At 41.9% G+C, this 24,061-nt stretch overlaps 1 pseudogene; it reads right to left on the bottom strand.

Annotated features, from left to right (window-relative positions):
• Nucleotides 1–10,662: 10,662 nt before the first annotated feature.
• LOC109389098 (tubulin beta chain-like) overlaps nucleotides 10,663–24,061 on the bottom strand; it is a 97,197-nt pseudogene continuing 83,798 nt past the window's right edge.

The raw sequence follows: 24,061 nt of genomic DNA, 5'->3' as shown, positions 1-24,061 counted from the left end.
ATCTTTAAGACTCATTTTATAGGAAAAGAAATGGAATGATGGCAAGTTTATGAATCTGCTTAAGGCCCAAATTTAATTGTGTGCAGAGTAGGGATGGGAACCAAAGCTCTTGACTTCTGACATCAGGATCTTGCCACCAGACCACACTGTTGTCTGCTGCTTACTGTTTCTTTTTCAGCTACCCAGGGCCAGGGAAATTCCAGAGCAGAAGCAAGGCAGCTTCTTATATTCATGTTAGCTTCAGGGTGTGGGAAATTGATAGGAACTATCTGGCCAGGCTGATCAAGTTTCTCTTCTACTGATACAGAGAGGCTGGATACTGTCTCCCATTGATGTCATGAGATGTGACCTTTGTCGGTGAGAATAGGCTCTGGAGTAAAGAATGCAGGGAGAAGAGTTTCTACACATGGAGACAAAATCAAGGTGATGTTAAAGGAGAGTTGATGGTGCTTGGTACAAGAAAATAAAGTCCTGATCTGCTCATTAACGTGAACAATGACAAATAATGTTGCTAGGTGCCAGCCATGTGCTTAAGAACTGTGGAGTGCCGTTGTGGGTAGATGGCCACATTCCAATGAGCTAACTCTGTAGGAATCAAACTCCTTTTCATGTAAACTGTGTTGCAGTTTCGGCATTATTATTTCTGTTTAGGATGAATAGAATCATAGTAAATGGTGAATTCAGCAAAGTGATACCAAATGTTCTAAAAGGAAATATCTTTTCAACTAAACTTTACCTTGAGTTGGCAGGTGTGTTGGGTAGTGCTAGTCTCTTTCGTCATTTGCTTTGGTGGCTGAGGCCCAGAAAGCAAAGGTCAGAGTGGATCAGATCTGTCTCCTGTTAGCCAGAGCCAGGGTGTGGACAGGGGAGGGCTGTGCTCAAGAGTTACAAAGTCTGTTCACTTAGAAGTGGCCAAAGTGTCACTGAGCCATTATCTTACAAAGTGTCATATTGTCAAGCAAGGGAATCTCAGACACAATGGAAACTAACATTTAACTAGGGAACTGAGACTCTGAGAGGTTGGGTGAGTAATGTGAAGGCACACCACTAGCACATGGCTGAGCTGAGATTTGAAACCAGGTCCATCTGATCCCAAGGCTCATATGCCCTTCCCACTAAACCCTACTGCTTCCCCATGTCATTGGAGAAAAGAAAAGAAAGAAATTCCCTTCTAACACTTGTTACTGTGAAAATCCAAACCCTAGGACTCCTGTACTATTTCTACCTCTACAAATGAAGTTAGTTGAATTATTAAAATGTGTGTTACTGGGACATACCCTCTTCTTCAATACAAACAGAACTGTATAGAATGTGGTCTTCGGTCATAAAGAGTTTACAGCCTGGTTGTACAATAAGATCACGGCACAAAAAAATAGAAACCAGGTCATTCAATGTAACTAAGGACACACTCGTGTGGCACAGAGTGCTGTATACGGACATAGGGAATATAAAGTTGAAGGAATAGAGCTGGAAGGGATTGCATCAGTTAGGATCTTTCTTAGACTGGACTTTCTAGAAAATGGAGCATGAGACTAAGTGCTAGTGTTTTATGGGAGGTACATCCCAGGGCAGTGAAAGTGAGGGAAGAGAGAAGAGAGGGAAGAAGGAAGTGAAACAGGAAAGAATGGGAAACACATAAAAGAAGATGTATTACTGAAGTGGCCACAGCTTCAGGAAAAAATAGCCATCAGGCTGCTTAGTCCCATGGGATATCTTCAGAGAGGCCATACAGAGCACAGCATCCATTGAAGGGAGGAAGGGAAGGGATTCATTTTCTTTCTCCCTCTATCTCCTGCCTCATTGGTCAAGGTTTTCCCATGAGTATTAGCGTTCTTGCACTTCTGGGCTGTGTCTCCAGGCACCTTTGGGCAGTTGCTGAGGAAGCCAGTTCTCATGTGTTATAGCTTTGCACTTCATCCAAATCTGTAAGTGAAGGGAGGGACCAGAACCACTGGGGTCCCACCAGGCATAGGCATCAGAGTTGCCGTGGCTCCCACTGGAGCAGGAGCAGTGAAGACCATGTTGGAGCTTGCACTTTCCTTGGTGGAGGCTTGGAGATAGCCAGTGCTGGCAGATGTGGCTGTGGCATCTGTGGCAATGGGTAGTGGTTGGCAGAGGTGGCAGGGTCTCTATGAGTCAGCAACCAAGGTCACAGGAGACAAGTGGGGTCAAGTGAATCTGAGGAGGTATGCACATCGTATCTGATACAGAGTTCCAAGAGAAAAGCGATGGGGCTTTCAAGAGCTGGGGATTCTAGAGTTTCCTATTCAAGAGATAAAGTAATCTGAGAACAATTTGTTCACGGTTCACTCTTTCCAGAGACAGCAGTGAGGGGGAATCATGGGGCATAATTCGATAGCTCTGGGGTAGTAGCAGCACAACTGTTACCATTCCAGGCTGGAGGGAATTAGGGGAAAGAGCAGTTACTGAATTCAGAGGGGCTTCTTCATGAAGAGGTCACCTTGAAAGGAACAATGACCTCAGAGAAGGAGTTAGAAGGTAAGAGTTCCAATCAGAATTCAGAGAATAAGAGTCTACTGAGGTAATCCCCACTGGTCAACCCCTCCCTGGGCTAACAGCTGGGTGGAGAAGAGAGGAGGGCAGACCTGGAAGGACATTAGAAGATCTCTGGCACAGGGAACACCTTGACTTTTTAAAATTTCATGAGAGATATGTAGCTTGCTTAAGGTTATAGCATCAGAAGAAATTTTGCAGGGTGAGTAGAAGGTGGCTGGGTAGAGGAGAGAAGGGTAAACAATTGTCCTGGGGCAGGAAGAACAAGGCAAGTTTGTGAAGCATTGAAGGAATTGTCCTGCCCAACAGAAGTAGATGAATTGTGAGAAATTCTGGTAAACGGGTGGAACCATACTTTGAAGAGCCTTGAGAGCAGGCAGGTCAGTTTCCCATTGGTGTGGCAGGAAAGAGGCTGCTATTGAAGGTTTTGAGATGAAAGCAGCACAAAGTAAGATCAGCCTAGGCAGAACAATAAATCCATTTGAGAAAAAAGAGTAATTGAATTTAGGGAGTTTGGCTGGGAACCTGTTACATAAATACAGAAAAGGAGTGATGCAAGCTTGGATTTGAACACGGTAGAGGGTATAGTCAGGATGTGCGTCAATCAAATGGAAAATTGGTAGGAATTGCATATTGGGGGATGTGGAGGTGAAAGGGAGGAACAAAATGACAATAAGCATCATTTTTGAAGTCTGGGTGACTGAAGGAGTGGCAATGAGTTTGACAGAGAGGAAGGCGAGATGGGTGATCATCTAGGGCAAGGGTGGGGACTGAGGTGATGATGGGCTTTAGCTGGGGTAAACTGAGATTGGGAAAACCCACTACTTAACCAAGTTTCTAATCTTGACATGTGTGACCAAGATTATTATCTATGAAAGAGCAGTGGTGGCATACCAAGAGTGAGGCAGAGGAAGATGTTCTCCAGAGTGCAGGGGGTCAGGGGGCATATTGTTTACAGGGAATCCGCAAACAATAATGAAATCAACCGAAAGTCTTTTGTTATTGTTGTGCACTGGCCTGTGATAAATTTATTTTCTCCTTACTGAAAAAAATCTTTCGTTGGTCTAAATTCTAAAGAATTACTGTATTCCTGTTGGCTTTTCGTAACATATAAGCTTAAAGGTAGCACATTTTAATTACTTATCTTTTTTTAATAGTATTGATTGATTGATTGATTTGGGAACAGTGTGCTTTTCCAGGACCCATCAGCTTCAAGTCAAGTAGTTGTTTCAATCTAGTTGTGGAGGGCACATCTCAGTGGCCCATGTGGGGATCAAACTGGCAACCTTGGTGCTATGAGCACTGTGCTCTAACCAACTGAGCTAACCGGCCTCCCCCAAAATAGTTTTTTTTTTTAATTGTGGTAAAGTATGCCACATAAAGTACAAAATTTACCATTTTAACCATTTTTAAGTGTATAGTTCAGTGGCATTAAGTTCATTTACTTACATTGTTGTGCAGCCATTACCAAAATCCATCCGCAGAACTGTTTTCATCTTGCAAAACTGAAACTCTGTACCCATTAAATACTAACTAACTTTCTATTCCTCTGCCCCCAGCCTCTGATGACTATCATTCTACTTTCTGTCTCTATGAATTTGATTACTCTAAGTACCTCAGAAAAGTAGAATCATTCCTTATCCTTTAATAAGCACCTAGCTTATTAATAAGTAGGTAGTTTGGGGAATTAATTACAATAAAGATATCACATAGAGATATCCATATGGAGAGCTCTGATACATGTATTTAATTCAAGAGTAAGTTTTTTAAATTAAATTTATTGAGGTAACAATGATTAGTAACATATAAATTTCAGGTGTATAACATTATAATTTGACATCTGCATACTCTGTTGTGTGTTCACCACCCAAAATCTCATCTCTTTCCATTACTATATATTATATTTGACCTCCTTTACTCACTTTGTCCTCCCCACACCCTCTCTTCCCTCTGGTAACCACCATTCTGTTGTCTGTATCTATGAGTTTGTTTTGTTAGGTTGCTTATTACTTTTTGTATTATATTCCACATATAAATGAAATTATACTTTTTTTGTCCTTTTCCATCTGACTTATTTTACTTAGAATAATTTATAATGACCAAGACATAGAAACAACCAAAGTGTCCATGGACAGGTGATTGGATAATGTGCTGTACATGCACAATGGAATACTACTCAGCCATAAAAAAAGATGAAACATGCCATTTGCAACAACAAGGATGGGTCTTGAGTGTATTACATGAAAAGTAAGTTTTTAATGGCACAGAATTATTGAAGTTCACTCAGGTATGGCTGGTGTCTAGAGGTCCTCTCTTCTTACACATCCCTATGTTCAAACAAACCATGATTGATAGCCCAATGATTTTAGACAAGAAACAGAATTTGAGTAACTTCATTCTGCCATTCTATATGACCACTTGGAGTTTCTATTTGTGTTTAAAATTTAAGACAACAAAATAGAGTATAAACTGTAAGGTAAAATATTTTTGTTTGGTAATACAGAAAAAAAACTTAAATTGGAGTTACATCTTAAAAATTAAAGTTAATTCTTCTATATTAATTGCTCATTGTTGGTTTTAAAACTAAAAAAATGGATCAAGAAAATAAAATGTTGCGGGGGGCCAATACGAGTTGCATATGACTTGGGGAGTAACCTGGTTAAGAGGGAAAATGAGCTCCTCACAATAAGATGGTTCCTTCTTTACTGTTCTACAGAAAGAAAAGAATGAAACAGGAAGTTGACACTTGATAACATCATCATAGTTTCATAAATGTCTAAAGCACCAAAAGTGCAGAGAGCATAGTTTATTAAAATTTTTAAAATTTGCTTCTTTTTGTTGGGGATTGCTTGCAGATGAGATTTTTAAAATGGAGCGTCCAACTTCATAACTGGCTTTAAAACCTGAGGAGATTTAATCTTGGAGTCCTCGAATGTGAGCTAACTGACTCACAGCTCTCTTGCTTTAGACAAACAGAAAACCCTGGCAAACTCCTAAAATCCACCAAGTGAAAATAGATTAAGAAAGAAAAAAATGTGAGGAATTTTATATCATCATTTGGACCTAATTATGTTTGTTGCCAAACCAGACCTTTCTGTGGTTAAAGAGCAGATATACCATTAGAAATCAAACAAAATTTGTTGGCACTGGTAGATAGAGCCTCACATTGCAATTTAGTTTTGAAAGAACATTTTGTAAAAATTAAACATACTATTGTTTTAGAAGAGAGTTTTATGTCATGCATATCCAAAATTCAAAGGTAATTCATTCATCTGGGAAATTACACCAAATTGAAAAAGCTAAATACATTGGCATTCTTTTTATGGTACTCCTGGTATTTCTTACTGATATTAAATATTTGAAGTAATCAGATGTATCTCTATTGAAGATGGTCAAGTTAAAATAATCAGTTTGGGCCTCTTTTCTGTTTCTGGGGAGATTGTTGCTAAATGCATCAAAGAAATCTTGGAACAAGTAGATATGAATGAACTGAACATAAACCTCTGCCATGGTCAAAGGAATGACAGACAACACTGCAACTATGACCACTGCTCAGGGTGGCATACAGTAAAGATCTAAGAAATTGATCTAGTTCTTTCTTGTGCCATCTGCAAATCATCCTGTGCACCTTTGCAGAATTTACTCTTTTGGATGTTTTTCTTCATGTGACATTTTTGGAATTATGGACAAATTTTATGCATTCTTAGTAATCTCACCTCATCAATGAAAAATGCTGCAGCCGGTAACTAACAAACCAAAATCCTTTCCCAGGGAAGATGACATGCTCAGTATGAAGCTCTGCATACCACAGAGACTAATTTTGGAAAATTAATACCAACTTTGAAGTTGGAAGGCTCAGTTTAGATGTTATGAAGAAGGCCTTTAGATCTGAAACAACTAATTTGAACCAGTGAGGCTGACATAGAAAATAGAATTAAATGTTGAAGAAGAATGCAGGAAAATGACAAAAGATGCTGGCCTTACATTGCCAGAAAAAACCCAAAGGGCAATATTTGAATGCCTCAATCATTTTCCCCAAGAACTATACACTTGTTCTAAAGCAGTGGCTCTCAACCTGTGGGTTGCGACCCCTTTGGGGGTCAAACGACCCTTTCACAGGGGTTGCCTAAGATCATCGGAAAACAAAAAGATATTTACATTACAACTCATAACAGTAGCAAAATTATAGTTATAGAGTAGTAATGAAAATAATTTTATGGTTGGGGCTCACCACAACATGAGGAACTATATTAAGGGGTCGCGGCATTAGGAAGGTTGAGAATCGCTGCTCTAAAGGAATAGCTCAAATAATGTCACTGTTTACTCTCTGATTTTTATAGGAGAAAGACTTTGGAACTTTTAGCAAATATAGGAGAAATTTATAGTGAATTTTCTAGAGAAGATATTTGGAAGAGAGAGCAAATTTTTGGAATATGGAGACTTTTGAAAACTGCTGGGATCAATCCCTCAGAAAGACAAGCATTGACAGTATCACAATTTCTGAAAATTATTGCGAAATGGGATTTACATGAATCTCTGCTAAACTGTATTCTTTTCCTATTTGTATATCTGTTCTCTCATATATAAGAAATGTTTTGAAATTAAAATTAGTAAACATCATTCTTCCATCAACTATGAGTAAAGAATGTATTGCACATGAATATGCAAAGAAGATCAATCTGTCATTGACAGATTTTCAGGAGTTACAGCTACTAAACAGAAACTATAATTTATTATTCTTTACTGCAACAGGAAAATATATAGGTAATTTTTCCTCTTTCAAAAATACATTAATCCTATTAAAACATTAAGCATTTACACTTTTGTTTTTGGAACTATAATATTAAAATTCTAATCTTCTTACTGACATGATTACATAGGTGAATTTCAGTAAAAGAAAAATTTTTTTCTTTTTTCTTTTTTTAAGATTTTTTATTTGGGGAATTGGGGTAGGGGAACAGCGTTGGGGAATCAGGGAAGGGGAACAGACAAGCTGCTGTCCTTCTGCTCTTCAGTCTGGCTGTGGAGGGCGTCGCTTCACTGGCCCATATTGGTATTATCATTGCGCTCTTCCTGGGTGAGGCAGATCAGTCGCCGGGCCCTGGACAGCCGCTCACACCGGCTGCCAGCCACTCACTAACTTTTTACAGCAGACCTCTGCAGCTCCACTGCAGCGTACGCCGGTGACTCACAGCAGCCCAGCTCCAGGTTGAGCTATTGTTCACCATCTTAGCTGTAGAGGGCGCAGCATCACCGACCCTGATATGGGATCTGAACCGGGGCCCTGCTGCTCAGAGCTGGCGTCCCAAGCCAACTCTTAACCAATGTGCCACTCGGCTGGCCCAGTAAAAGAAAATTTTCATTGTTTGTGCTTCTTTTCTGGTCATACCTATAATTCATTTCATTTCATGATTATAACTGAAAATAATTTTGTCATATAGGGAAAGAGAGTGTTAAAAATGGTCTGTTCTGGGGGTTATGTTAGGTGTGCCACTGTGATAGAAGCATCTTTGCAAGTTCTACAAAGATGTCTTTTTTTGTTAAGGTATTCAGAATGTTGAATAACTTCTTAAGTCTTGATCAAAATTTGAGACTAAGGCTGAAACCTGGGTCTTACTTCACTTTAGAGAGACCCTTTTAGATTAGAGTATGTGTCATAAATCCCATGCATAGTGGGTGCTTTATTAACCAATTGTTGAACAAATGAGTGAATGAGTAAGTGAATGAAGAACTCTTCTATCTGGCAAACTCCCTTCTGCACAAAACAGCCTGTGGAATTTGAATAGGACTTAGAAGGGATTTGATAGTTCATTAGTCTGAGGTTTCTGGAAGATTTATAAACTTTGGTGTGGCTTTTAATATCTTGATTGTACACAGCCTAGTTAGTGAGAAATTATGAACCATGAAAACAGGGTGTTTCCCTAATGAATACAATTTAATTTGAGAGGAAGCTAAGTAGTCAAGATGACAAACTAACAAGAGGAGTTACAATGTGTAGACAATAACATGGTGCAGGAAGGCTACCACGTTGCCTAAATAGTTACAGCCAGCATTTTGGCTCTTCGACACCCAAACCAGAGAAATGAGGGTCAGTAATTTGTGATACTGATATAAAGCTTGATAGAATTTTCAGTTCAAAGCTTCAATTGTGGATCCATCACATCTGACCTAAAATAGCCCAACTACACAAGAAAAGTGTTATTTGCTTCCTTCCTCTTCTTTTACTCACTGCTGGTAATGACGAACTAAGCTGGAATAACTAAAAAAAGGTCTGAAAAAAGAGGAAGTGTTGTGAAAATGGGTGGTATGAGTTTTCAGTACATTTTCTGTCAGTGTGCACACTGTCAATTTATTGGTATGTTTTCTTCCCACAAGGACTTTCAACTTCTTTCAGAAACACATGCCATTCAGTCCATAGGGCTTTCTTTTTTATGTGAAATGCGCTGTCTGCTGTGATATGAGTATTCTAGGGAAAGTTTGGTCGTGAATGTGGGTAGGTAAATATGGTCATGCCCAGGTGGGACCTCCGATTTAGCTGTCCTAACAAGCCCTGCTAAATTTGTAGGCCAGTTTGGAGCTTGGATTGGAGGCATGAAATATGAACTAGAATTGGAAGAAAGAAAAGATAGGGTTCATTACACAGAAGAGGCTGTTCAATTAATACCGAGAAAGGGTTTTAGTTTGTGTAGAAGACAGCCAAAGAGAAATATGTTTACTGCTACATTATTGAATTGTAAACTATCAGTAATGGTAGGGAGATGATTAAGTAAATTATGGTACATTTACTTTTGAATCTTATATTATCAATAAAAATGTATCCTATGAAGAGTTCATAATTATACAAAGAAGTTTGATCTACATACTCCATTGCTGTAGCTAGAGATAGCTGATCAGCAAACCTGATTATGGCCAAAAGGAAGTGTCTGTTGCTCTTACAATAAAATACAAACTCGGTAACCTAGCTTGCATGATCTGTTATCTCTAGAATAAACCTTCAAAACGTCTCCTGTCTGCTTCCCCTCTCTGCTGCACACATGCTGTTTTCCCTTTGCCTAGCATTGTCCTTCCCTTTTGCCCAGGTAACTCCTACTGAGTCTTCAGATCTTGTCGTGGCCCTCATGTCACTAGGAGAAGCCTTCCCTGACCATCTCCTCCAAGACCAGATGAGTGCATGGGACATTGTGCTTCCTGTACAGTATCATAACTGCCCCATTACTTCAGACACAAGACCATCAGCTCAGTGAGCATGGGGAGCACTGTATCTTCAGGGCCTGAAACCATCCTTCACACATAAAAACACTCAGTGACTATCTGATGAGCAAGTTTTAATAGTAAGTGGAAGTGGAAGGATTGACAACTACATGTGTGATACAATTACAAATATATATTAAAGTACCTTTTAAACAATAGAAAGGAAACACCCTACAACAAAATGTTAATGTTTTCATTGCCAAATTTCTATTGCAACCATGTATTATTTTTACAATAACAAAGAATCATTTTGTTACTTTAAAAATGCAACAAAAAAGAGGAAGATATCTGAATTCAATTATGCAGTTAAGAATAGTATTCAAGCATAGTGCCTATATCTGTAATTTGAGTTACAAAGGAAAAGAAAAGAAAGGCTGGGGTAATCTTTGGGTGAAGAGAAGTTACATTTATATAAACTACCCACACACAGGCCACAACAGAGGTGGGCCCAGCATGAGAAGGAAATGAAACACAAGGCTGGTAGCCCAGCAGGCAGACAGGGGACCACCTCCTGGATGCAAGAAGGCAAAGCCTACAAGAGAGGTTTCAGGCAAGAATGGGGGTGGAGAGAGAGAAGATGGCTCAGTGGTTGCTGAAGAAATGGGAAGGAATGCTGAAAAAGTAGCTGGGGACAGCACGAGGAGCAGGGAGGGACAGACAAGAGCAGATAACTCCCACAGGGACAAGGAGGGCCTTGCTTGGTTTAGATCCATAAAATGAAAGAGGGAGAGGGACAGAGGGGATTCTGAGGGCATCAAGTGGTAGTGATGGTGGTGGTGGTGTGCAGAAGAGTGTGTGTGAGGTTGTGAGTCAAAGGGCATGTAGGCGACACGGTTTTTGAAAAAGACCCCAAGAGAAATTCAAAGACGTGTCCATGCAGCTTGACAAAAGGGAGCATCAGATGTTATCTGGAAAAAACAAAAACAAAACAAAAGAAAACGTTCAAGGTGCCAGAAGGAAAGGTGCCAAAGGTGAAGGAAACTTGGGAGAGTTCACCTAAGCAGATAAGTCAGCCCACGTGGTGAAACTCCGCTGAAAGTTGACACGCATATGACTAACCCAGTACGCGAGGGACATAGCCTCACCAAGGGAGGCACTAGAGAAACAAGCGAGGGGGTGGAAATAAGAAATTGTTTGTTGTGCTAGAAGAAACTGGGTGGAGGTGAGTGTCAGGGACGACTCCTGGCTTGTTTGGACATAGGCTGGGGCAATTATGCCATGACAGCTTGTAAGGACCTTCCTAAAATAAAATAACCTCACCAGAAGCTGACAATAACAAACAAGATAAAACAATATGAAAGAAAGCTGGAGTGAGTGGTGCTGATAGAGTGTCTCATGCTCAGCAGGAGGTAGCGCATCCCCAGGAGTCAGGAGGCTGAAAGGTGGGTGCCACTGGATGGGCTTCCCTAACTTAGGTGGGCAGTTCTGGGGGTCCAAGAGATCAGTGTCGAGGAGCCTCTGCAACGCTCAGCCCAGCAAATCCATCCTTCTGGGAACTACCCCTGCCTTTCTCGCTTCAGCTCTGGCTGATTCACTTAGCTATGCGGAGTCGTTAATCAAGCTGGTTTCTGCCTGGATTTTGGGGGCTGGAGGCCCAATGTCATGAAATCACTTATCTCTGTGTCAAAAGCACTAAGGTGTGCCCGATTTTCACCAGGCACATCTGTTAAACAAAATAAGAAGTTCTTCCTTACCCAGTTGTCAACAAAAACTGGCAGGAGAATCTGAGCTGAGAATGCAACAGAAATCACCATTGTACACAGACCACCAAAGGAACTTGTTTTCTGCAGCAGCCTCCATAACAAACAGTTAGGATATCTCTCCCCTATGTCCATCAATACTCCAGACAGAGAATCATAATATGCCTGAACCCGCTGTGCCTTCCCAGACTAGTGTGACCTCAGGGGCCCCAAGTTCACACCTAGGAATTGACGGAAATATACTTGTGGCTGCACGTGCACATGCTCACATGCACGCGTGCGCGCGCGCGCGCGCGCACACACACACACACACACACACACACACACACACTACTAAGGTATAAAACTTGGGAGCTCAGAAACCACATTTCCTAGCATATGGTCATGCTAGTCATCAAAGAGCGAGACTGAAGCTGATGTTTCTAACTTGACAAGAGATACAGAGTCTGGGTTACATTCAAATCTCTGCTTCCAGTCTTTCCTCTGCATCCCTGTCCCTGCCACTGTCAAACATTTTCTTAGATCCTAGCGTCAATGAATTGCCCTTTTTGGCTAAACTAGCCTGAGTTGGGGTTCTGTCTCTTACCAGCAAAACAATACGTGGAGGCTAGTGAAATCATTGCCAAAAAGGACCTAGTTACAGAGAAAGAGGAGCACACACCTCACAACAGAAGCAGGCTAGCAAGGGTCTGGGGACTTATAACAACCCAGACCTTATGCTCCTGACTTTGGGAATGTCTTGGTGAATGTTGCTATGGGTGCCAGTGGGAGCACTAAAAGACAATTAGATTAAGCTGGAAAGTTGGAGCCAGGTGGATAAGGAAGGTAAGAAAGAAACTGGGGGAAGGGGAAAGGGAAGGGGAGAAGGCAAGGGTGCAGCTGGTGCTGTTACCTGAACTGCAGCTTCAGTGACTATGACCATGAACATGATGACCAGTTTAATCACCCATGTAGGGAGCTTGTCATATAGAGAAGGAATTTGGCTGATTTAGGGTGCTGTCAGACGTGCAATGCATGTGACTCAATAAACCATCCAGTCAGGAATAGTGCTTTGAATCTGTAGGATTAGGATATAAACACATCTCATAAAAGGACATGATATGAAATTTCAGTGGTGCTGAAGGTTGTTCTATGTGTGCAAACAAAAGTGTGATCATAAAACCTGCTTGGAACAGTCCTGGTTTACATCAACTGTGTTGGCATAATTGTTAATCTCACCTTCTTTCACACTCAAGGGTATCTGGTTTGAGTGAGAAATTCTATGGTGGCCCTAGTGAACAGTTAACTTGCTACTTACTGTGTCTCCATTGAAGGGAGGGTTGGATTTTCAGGTTCCAACATGGAAGAGGAATGGTAATTTCTGTCCAAAGGAATACAGGGAAGCCCCAGGGGCCAGTGAGAGGAAGGGAAGGAGGGAAGTGGCAATTTGGGAAAGAAAGAAAAAAACGAAACTGCTGTCCAGTGTTGGTAGGAAAAATAAGGAACATATAAGCAATAAACAAAATGGTATGAGAAAAGAATCAGCAGCCAGAAGAAAACTGCTGAGGACAGAATGGGTGGAGCTGCTGATGAGGTCTGTGAGCTAAGAACCTGAAGGACATGTGATCCTGGGCACAGCAGGATGACCTTGGAGAATACTGAAGTGTCGCAGATGGAGATGAGTGATTCATGGAGGTAAAACCAGACTGGGCAGAATCCGGGGCTTGAGTAAGTTGCTGCAGGCAGTTGGGTCAGCATGTGTCACTGCCAGGGACCAGAGCTGTGCAGAGCTGATGAGATGATGACAAACAAGTTCAAGACTAAGGTCTGGGTACAGAGGGAAAGATGACACCAGTGAGCACTCTGAGGAAGTTGTTGCTCTGAGGCTCTCTGAAGGATTCAGGCTTTTTACCCTGAGAAATTCAAGGTTACTGGTCAACCCTGGCTCTGGGAGCGAACTGAATGCCAAAAATATGAACATTTAAAATCAACCCCTTAACAAGGAAAATGAGATCCAGGGGAGTTAAGTGACTTGCATTGTCCACATAATCAGGTCATGGCAGAGCTGAATTCTACAGCTAGAACTGCAGTAGGAGGATTATCACGGCAGAACTCAGATGTACTGTAAAGAGCACATTGGTCCCTGAGATACTGCCAAGAAGCCCTTTCTTTGGGATATTAACTACATGCACTAGAAAAGTAAAAAGGGTTTGAGAAACCCTGCAGTGAAAAATCAATTTAACCCAGGATTTTCTAAACTTATTTGACTTTGGTGCCCATTTTTTTCATGTAACACAGAATTTCTTTCTGAGAGACACATCTAAGAGCATGCTTTGGAAATGTGTCCCATTGTGTCCCTTGGCCGCTTAGATCAGAAACAATTTCCCTGGGATTGAGGGTGCTTCCTTGTCCACCAGGAGCCTTTACAATATGGCCTGAACATACAGGCATGCCCTATGGGTTGGTAAGAGTCTCAAGTAGAAAACTGCATGTTTTGGCAGGGGGAGGGGAGGGCGTTTATTGGGTCCTTTGGTCCTTGTAGTATGTAATCTCCATTCACCGCTCTACCTTCTCCATCTGCTATCAAGAGGGCTGACCTCTAGGGCCCATGTTAACAGACTCTGTCTTCCTTGTCACCCTCCTCCTAGGCTCTAGTTATATTTAGGCGAAGGGGACCTGTAGGAGATGAGGGAGAATCATACTGTCAGTCACTTAGTTCCTTGGTTCCCTCCCTCAGGCCAAGATCCCAGGTGCTGCCACCTGGCCCTATTCACCTAGCTTGCTCTCTCTCTGGGCTCTGGTGATCACTCCCTCTAGGTCCCTTGGACCTTGGGGTGGTAATGGAGCACCCACTGCTCCCAGCCCGAGGTACTGCACTGTGCCTTGTGGTTTCTCTACACTCTTTCTGCACCTTGGTAAGCAGCCCCTTTATTAAGCTCTCTTCAACTGAGGTTTGCCATGGTTTCCTGCTGAGGCCTTCCTGATACGGTCCTCTTTTGTGGAGAAGACGTGGATGCATTATTTATTCATTTATTCAGCAAATGCTGACTGAGGGCCTGCTATGTGCCAGGCATTGCACTGGGCTCAGGGATACAATGGTGAACTGAACAGACCAAGCCCTCACCACCATGAAGTTTAGTGAGGGAAACAGAAAATGAAGAACTAAGTAAATGACTAAACCACAGATAGCCCTAAGTATTAGGAAGAAAATGAGTACCGTGCAATTACTGAGATAACAACAGTACCTACCTAGGCAGGGGGCGGTCAGGGTAGGTCTCCCTGAAGAGGTCTAAAGGATGAGAAGGTAGAAAACCAAAGGAGAATTTTCCAGGCAGAGGAAATATCAAGCACATGGTCTTTGGACGAGGTAGAGCTCGGTGGGCTGGCATGTCGTTTTGGCATACGCATTGCTTTACGTTTTTCACTGTGGAAATGCTTTTGTTTGTACAGGATGTGACTTCAAGACAGGAAGAAGTGCAAGTGCACACATGGTGACAAATGTCTGTCAGAGAACAGGTTGTGAGTGAAGAAAGAGTCTAGACGCACCATGCTTTACGAGGTACCACACAGCTCTAGGGCACAATCTTCTTCTCTGCCCCCTCTTCAAACCAGCCTCTTCCTGGGCTGTGGTGTCCTGGTACGGGTGATCCTCAGATTGTTCATGTTACTGTCAGCCTCGGTGAACTCAAGCTACCTCATCCATGCTGTCGCCTGGGCACCCGTGCAGGAAAGCCTTGCAGAAACATCGCTGTGAACTCCTCGGAGATGCGATGGAAGAGCCCCTGAGGGCCCATGGTGTTGTCCATGAAGTGTGTGGGCATTTTTAGCCCCTGGGTCGGGATGTCACAGACAGCTGTCTTCACATTGTTAGTGCTCCACACGACAAAATAGCTGCTGTCCTTGTGGATGTTAAGCTTTCGCTTGACCACCTCCTTCATGGACATGCAGCCCTTGAACACAGAGGCCACAGTCAGAGAGCCGCTATGGTGGAGGTCACAGGCCGCCATCTGCTCTTGGCATTGAACATCTGCTGGGCACCTGATCTTGGGCACCATCAAGGCCTGGTGTTGCTGGGTGCCCTTGCTGGTGAGAAGTGACAGCAGCCACTGTGGGGATCATGTCAGGAACAATTAGAGGTGGGCGGAGGCCAGAACACACAGGACTGCCAGCTCCAGGAAGAGCCCTTGGCTTCCTGATGTGTACCCACCTGCCACCACTCTATGTGTACACATACTACCCCTGAATCTGTCCCTCCTGAGCTCCATTCACTCCTACCTGGGTGCACCATGTGCAAGTCAGGGGTGAGTCTAAAGGAAGCTTTCATTTTTTTTCTCCCAAGCCTGCTCCTCCTCCCACGCCTTAGGAAAACTCATCCTTTTGCACCCTGCTGCCCAAATTCCGAGAGCCATTCTCAACTCTCCCCTCTTCTGCACCTCCCCTCACTCACCAAATCCTGTGTGCTCTGTGTCTGAAACACGTCACCTCACTCCCATGTTGCAGCCTTTCTAACCTGCATCAGTGTCCCCTGTGTCCTCCTGCCAGGTCAGTCCTGGCATGCCTTGCCAGCGTGTTCTGTCTCAGTCCTCTACTACTTAAGCACGATGGCTCTACATCTTTTTAACATGAAATTAGCCCTGCACACAGAGTACAGTGATCTTACCTGGGCATTTTCCCAGGCCCATTTCCTAGTACCCTTCCCTCATACCCTATTCATTCCAGCAATGCTTAGGGTATCCAGCCTCGTGCATGCTTTTCTTTGCCTCCCACCTTCACATTAGAATGTCCTTCCCACCTTCCAGCCCCCTTCTGTGTCTGGTTAACCTCTGTGAATTCTGGTCCTTAAGGAATCAGCTCAAGTGTCAGCTTCTCTAGGAAGCGTCCCAGCCACCTTCAGTCTCTCCTCTGTGGCATATGTTCTCCCGCAGTGTGACAAAGATCGGTTTACTCATCTTTTACCCTCAATTGTGAGTGCCTTAAGGAAAGTCCCTTATTACTGTGCCAAGCACATCGTGTGTGTTCAATGAATTGATAAAGAAATACATATCTCCAAATTAAGGGAGTAAAGCAACAGTAAGAAGTAGAAATATGGGCAGTAACACTGAAGAAAAAAAACCTAAAAACAAAACCAAAAAAAAGGAAAAGAAATATAGAGACCCCAGAAGAGGTGAAATATGAAGAAGGAAACTGAAAACAGGACTATGAAAAGTACTATGTAAAATCAAGGAGCTATTATCATATCGTATTATGTAATCAGCTTTGTGCTGTTAGAGCATTGTAATTGAAATGGCCCAGAAATACTTGTAATAATAAATAATATATAAGGAAGTGAGCTCTCTTCTAGTGCATCCTGTGTATGTGAGTAGAGTTGAGCCTTGAATAACATGGGTTTGAACTGCAGGGGTCTACTTCTATGCGTAGTTTTTTTTCAATAAATGCCTGTATTGTTTTTTATTCATGATTGGGAACCCTGGAATTCAGAGGCCAATCTATGCATTGATCTAAGCTTTTTTTATGTAGGAAACTTGAGCACCTGCACATTTGGGTATGGAGTGGGTAATTCCTGGAACCAATTCCCCGTGGTATGTGGGACAAGCGGTGTAATTAAGTTTTAAGGAGTCAAAATTTATTGGAGGATTTTTGACGGGGGAAATCGGTGCCCCAATCCCCCTGTGTTGTTCTTTGTTCAACTATATTTTTTTAACCTCTTTTGTTTGCTGGCTTTTTTAAATTCCCACCTCCAATTAACCCTCTATTGGGCGCAACCGATCTTACAGATTCATTGCACACAAACTTTCAAATATGAAATGTGTCTTTACTGTGCTAAGTCACAAACACGATTGACGATAGGTTACAGTAGAAGGGGAAGATAGGGAAGCGATGAGTCACGATACTTAAGTTAAATGTTAGATATATGAAAATTCGTGTGCAATGAATCTGTGAGATCAGTTGCACCTGACAGAAGGTTAAAATATCCCCTGGAATCAGCCAAAGCTATGTTGAACAGGTATGAGACCCTGCTAATATCCATGGCAAGAGTTCCTTCTCAAATATCAATTTATTATGAACATTGAAATTTCCAGTCATTTCAGACATGGAACCTACAATTCTAGGGCATGTAACTTCTTGTGGAAGAATTAATCCAGTAGAGACACTGCAGCATTAGGAAAAAAACATTTATGTACTGAACACACATGAAGTGACAGGTGCCATGCAAGATGCCCTACACTGTTTTTCTCATTTGGTGTCTTTGTTTTGTTTCAAATCTAGGTCATCTTGGGAAGATGTTTTAATGATTCAAGAAAAAACACGATGACCTCAGATTTTTCCATGTGGTAGAAGTAAAGCATGTGTCACAAGGATAGGGCTGGTCCTAGGCAAATGTGTGATGTAGGAGAAGGTTTTCCCCTAACTGAGACAACATCTCCCCCTTCTATCTGATCTCTGTCATCACTGGTTTGTCCTGCTTATTGGCACCACTAAGCAGAGTTATTTATAGTAAAGCACCAGGGAGTAAGTGTGATCTGTTTCCCAGGAGTGTTTATAATATGAATGAAAATTCTAGAGAGGGCAATGCTTAATTAAGGGGAGCAAATTATGGATGGATAACTATCAGGCATTGTAGGGAAGGTTGTTCTGTAGGTAGAATGGAGGAATGGTTATCTTTCCCTAGCCCCTCAAAGCACACTGTGTAAGCAACGAGATCCCCACTTATTTATAAGTTTGGTCCAGGGTGAAGGTGGTGTTGCTGTGGTCTTTTTGCATCTCAGACCTTCACCAGGCCTAATACATGTCAGTTAATAGCAGCTTCCAGGCACCCATAGGACACCCAGGCACCCATAGGCTCCCGTTGGCATCTGGTACTTGGCTGGCTCGGTGCCACTGTTCAGAGTTCCATGGATTAACTTTTTCTTCATCTTCCTCTCTGGTCAATGTCCTCAAAATTTCCCAAAGAATAAAATATTGAACTTGGGTGTACCCTGGGAGTAGTTTTGCTTGATTAGCCAACGTACAAGAAAAAGTCCCTGAAACAGCTGAACTCTGGGGGGGGGGGGGTCCTGCTGTACCAAGAAATGCAGGCACATCCATGCCCTGTTGTTCAGGAAGTCTGATTTGATTGCATTTTTAAAACATTGAAAGTTTATACGTAGTTTCAGGATTTGTGCCAAATGTTGTTCAAAGTCTTACTGCTGGAAAAGCTGACATTCTATTTCGAAAGGAGAGAGGAAAAGAGAGAGTGTGAGCAGCCCCAGGGCTACTTGCTGCAAACCAGTTGGTTAGTCAGGGCTCATAACCCTGCACAGGGTAGGTACCTCAGGACACTTTCGGAATGGGTGTTGGGGAGTCACTCTTGCGTGCAGTCCTGTTTGCAGGCCAGAGAGAAATTTCCCCGGACCTGCACTGACCACTGTTTATTTCTTTGAATGTGCTCCAGGAGGCTTTCCCTCACCACTTCCTTCCCCACACTTTCCCTGCTGATCTGAAAACCTTACAGTATTAACACCCAAGTTTTGGAGAAATTACTCATTCTATTCTAAAAAGCAGTGTTAATTCTAAATGGACGCCTGTAGAATGAGCTATTTAGAACTAACAGCAGGTTAGAACTAAATACAGTGACTAAGCCCCATGTTTTTAGCCTTGTGGTTACAAAACCTTGAACAGTGCATTGAGAACATATTATAAGGCGAAAGGATCACCTGAATTTCAAAGAGGAAAGAGACTTTAGAGACGATGTTGTAGCATTCTGTTAATTCAGAGCTGTAGAGATGATATTCTGAGAAGGTACATGGATAGGTCTCAGACCCAGAGCTGCCAAGAGTCACAACCAGAATAAGAGCCTATGTTTTTCTGACTAGAGACCCTGTCCTATATCTGCAACAACATGGCTCAAAAGACACTGAACAAGAGACTATTATGTCCTAGGTTAGAATGGGAGGATGAGGATGGATGGATTCAAATTATAGATAATTTTGAAAACAAGATGTACAAAATTTAATGTGGTAAGAGAAAAACTATGAAGCTTTCTTTTTGTTAAGCTATAAATTATTTATTCATGTTTTCAGCTACAGTTGACATTCAATATTATTTTATATTACTTTCAGGTGTGCAGCATAGAGGTTAGACATTTATATACTTCATTCAGTGATTTCCCCCGATTAGTCTAGTACACACGTGGCCTATACATAGTTATTACCAGATTATTGAATATATTCTCTATGCTGTACTTTACACCCCAATGACGATTTTGTAACTACCAATTTGTATTTCTTAATTCCTTCACATTTTTCAGCCAGTACCCCAAAACCTCCTCCTCTTTGGCAACCATCAGTTTGTTCTCTATATCTGAGTCTGTTTCTGGTTTTTTTTGTTGTTGTTATTGTTCATTTATTTTGTTCTTCAGATTCCACGTATAAATGAGATCATATGGTATTGGTCTTTCTCAGTTTGACTTATTTCACTTAGCATAATACCCTCCAGGTTCATCCATGTTGTCACTGAAGCTTTCAACTTGGTGGATTTACCTTCAAAATTCAACAGAATACTTCAATGGAAGTCCATTTGGGCAGGGAATATAAATTCTTATGAGACAGACACTGTCATTCAGGGGGCTTGAGTGCAGTGCCCACCATTGAACTTGGACTTGTAGGTGCTGATAAGAGCAGTAGGCCCTGATGCTACCTTGTCTAGGACATCCTGATGTCTAAATACAGAAAATTTGAAAGTGTTTACTCTGGTTAGATTTGAATAAAATGATGCAATTGGAAGGCAAGGTTGTAGAGAACAAAGAATCACAAACTTTGGAAATGGACAAAACTTACTACTGTGAACTTAAAGTTTCTGAACCTTCAAGTCCTCACCAATAAAGTGGGGTTAAGAAGATTTACCCCAGGTATATGAGGATAATATGGGATGTTGCATACAAACTAACTGAATGTCGTAAAAGTCAATGTAAGATAGTTCTCAATCCTTTTATAACATTTTAAGGTATACAAGAAGGCAAAGGAGAGATTGAAAAGGAGAAGCAAATAAAACACATTCGTATCTGGATGCAAGCCAATGCTAAGTGCTAAGAGGAGGTGAAATAAGACAAGCAGGAACAGGGTACAGAGGAGGTAACACAATGTTTAAGGTAATTTTTCTTAATTTAGATAGAGACCAGTCTTGGCTATTTCTAGACAACATTAGATTACATCTTATACAGTGGCTGGGGATAGGTTTGTCTTCACATTAAAAAAAATTAGCCTTTTTATTTCTTTACTTGTAAAAGCTATACTTTTGCTCATAATGATAAGACAAGGCTTAACAGAGTTTCAAAGCCAAATTTTTTCAAAAATATTTTTATTAAAATATAGCTAACATACAATATTATATTCATTTCAGGGGTGCACCATAGTTATTCAACATTTATACACCTAAAGAAGTGATCACCATGATAAGTTCAGCAACCATCTGACACTGCAACACACTATCACAATATTCTTGACTATATTCCCCATGTTGTACGTTACATCCTCATGACTTATTTGTTTTATACCTGGAAAATTAAAAATCCCCCCCTTTTTCAAATTCTTAATTACAGTTGACATTCAATATTATTTTATAATAATTTCAGGTGTACAGCATAATGGTTAGACATTTGTATAATTTAAGAAGTGATCCTGCTGACTAATCTAGTACCCACCTAGCATTATACATAGTTATTACCATATTATTGACTATATTTTCTGTGCTTTACTTTACATCCTCATGACTATTTTGTAACTATCAGTTTGTACTTCTTAATCCCTTCACCTTTTTCACCCTGATCCCCCAACTCTTTCCATCTATCACCCCAACAAATCTGGCATCCATCTGCACCATACATAGTTATTACAATATTATTGACTATATTCCTTATGCTATACCCTACATTCCCAGGATTACTGTGTAACAACCAATTTGTACTTCTTTTTTAAAAGATTTTATTGAGGAATTGGGGAAGGGAAACGGTGTTGGGGAATTGGGGAAGGGGAACAACCAAGTTGTTGTCCTTCAATCTTTGTTGTGGAGGGTGCAGCTAGTTCAGCTCCAAGTCCAGTCATCATCCGTCTGCCCATCGGCAGCTCGTGGCCGCTCAGCTCAAAGTGCTGTGTTCTATCTTAGTTGTGGGTGGGCATAGCTCACCATCCTATGTGGGAGTCAAACCAGCAACCTTGTTAGGAGCACGTGCTCTCACCAGCTGAGCCATCCTGCCACCTGTTGGCAGCTCAGCGGCAGCTCAGCTCGGGTGCAGCTCACTGGCCCATGTGGGAATTGAACCAGCATACCTGTGGCTCAGAGCTTGCGCTCTTAATCAACTAAGCCACCTGGCTGTCCCCTAATTTGTATTTCTTAACCCCTTCCCCTTTTTCACTTATTTTCATCCCCCTCCCATCTGGCAACCATCAAAATGTTCTCTGTATCAATTTGTTTCTGTTTTATTTGTTTATTATGTTCCTTAGATTCCACATATGAGGTCTGACAATTAAGTTCGTGAGCTTGTTACAGTGATGTTGCTAACCTTTTTTGATATCAGAGGGATTATTCATTAAGAATTTGTACCAACTGGACAAACAGTTAACCAAGTTTACTATTTGGAAGTGCTGGAAAGGCTGCATGGAAAAGTTAGACCACCTGAACTTTTCACCAACAACTCATGGCTCTTACATCACGACAATGCACCAGCTCACACAGCACTGTGTATGAGTGAGTTTTTAGCCAGTAAACAAATAACTGTTGGAACACCCTCCCTACTCACCTGATCTGGACCCAATGACTTCCTTTTTTACCCAAAAATAAAGGAAATATTGAAAGGATGATATTTTGATGACATTCAGGACTTCCAGGGTAATACAAAGACAGCTCTGATGGCCATTCCAGAAAAAGAGTTCCAAAATTGCTTTTAAGAGTGGACTAGGGGGCCGGCCGAGTGGCGCGATGGTTAGGAACTGGCTTGGGACGCCAGAGGGACCCCGGTTCGGATCCCACATATGAGGGCCAGTGACACTGCCCTCCACAGCTAAGATGCTGAACAACAGGTCAACCTGGAGCTGGGCTGCCGTGAGTCGCCGGCGACGGCATAGGCTGCAGCCCCTGCTGCAGTGGGTTGCCTGGGCTACCGTGTGTAGCCAGCAGCCAGTGTGAGTGGCCAGCAGCTGCAGTGAGCGGCTGTCCAGAAGCCGGCGACTGATCTGCCTCGCCCAGGAAGAGCGCAATGATGGTGCCAACTTGGGCCAGTGAAGCAACGTCCTCCACAACTAGACTGAAGAACAAAACGACAGCAACTTGTCTGTTCCCCTTCCCCCAATTCCCCAGCGCTGTTCCCATCCCCCCAATTCCCCAATAAAAATTTAAAAAAGAGTGGACTAGGAGCTGGTGTCAGTGCATAACTTCCCAAAGGGAATACTTTGAAGGTGACCATAATGATATTCAGGAATGAGGCATGTAACACTTTTTCTAGGATGAATACACGAACTTAATTTTCTGACCCATATAAGTGAAATTACATTGCATCTGCCTTTTGCGGTCTGATACTCCACTCAGCACAATACCCTCCAAGTCCATTCATGCCACCGCAGATGGCAAGAACCCATTTCTTCCCTGGCCGAGCAATATTTCATTATGCACCATCTCCTCTTTATCCATTCTTCCATTGACAGACACCCAGGCTTCCCCCACATCTTGGCCATTGTAAACAACACTGCAGTGAACATATGGATGCACATCCCCTTGAAGTAGCATTTGGGTTTCTTCAGATAAGTACCCAGGAATGGGATCACTGGGTCCTTCTTTGTCTCTTCTTATACTCTTCATGTTAAAGTCTATTTTGTCTGGTACTAGTATTGCTACTCCAGTTTTTTTTGTTGTTTTTTTTTCATGTCCATTTTCATGAAATATTTTTTTCCATCCCTTTATTTTCTGTCTGTGTGTGTCCTTCAATCTGAAGTGAGTCTCTTGTAGGCAGCATATGTAAAGGTCTTGTTTTCTTATCCATTCAGCCCTCCTATGTCTTTTGAGTGGAGCATTTAATCCATTTACATGGAAAGTAATTGTTGAAATACTCATATATGTAGCTATTGCCATTGTATTATTTACATTTTCGATCTTTTTTTTCATCATACTGGTTTGGTGGTGATGAACTACTTTAGCTTTTTATTGTCTGGGAAGCTCTTTATCTGTCCTTCAATTCTAAATGATAGCCTTGCTGTGTAGAGTAATCTTGGTTGTAGGTCCTTACTTTTCATCACTTGAATATTTTGTGCCAATCCCTTCTGGCCTGCAAAGTTTCAGTTGAAAAATCATGTATCTTATGGGAGCTCCCTTATAAGTTACTATTGTAGTTGCCTTTCTCTTGCTGCTTTTAGTATTCTCTCTTTGTCTTTAACATTTGCCATTCTAATTATAATGTGTTTTAGTGTGGGCTTATTTGGGCTTGTCTTGCTTGGGACGCTCTGCACTTCCTGGGCTTGTATGTCTATTTCCTTTGCCAGGTTAGGAAAGTTTTTGGTCATTTTTTCAAATAGGTCCTCAACCCTTTGCTTTCTCTCTTCTCCTTCTGGTACCCCTATGATGTAAATGTTGTTATACTTGACGTTGTCCCA

This window comes from Hipposideros armiger, unplaced genomic scaffold, assembly GCF_001890085.2.
Source record: "Hipposideros armiger isolate ML-2016 unplaced genomic scaffold, ASM189008v1 scaffold_221, whole genome shotgun sequence".
NCBI lineage: Eukaryota > Metazoa > Chordata > Mammalia > Chiroptera > Hipposideridae > Hipposideros > Hipposideros armiger.
The sequence above is the reverse complement of the archived record's forward strand: the minus strand, read 5'-3'. Positions and strand labels throughout refer to the sequence as shown.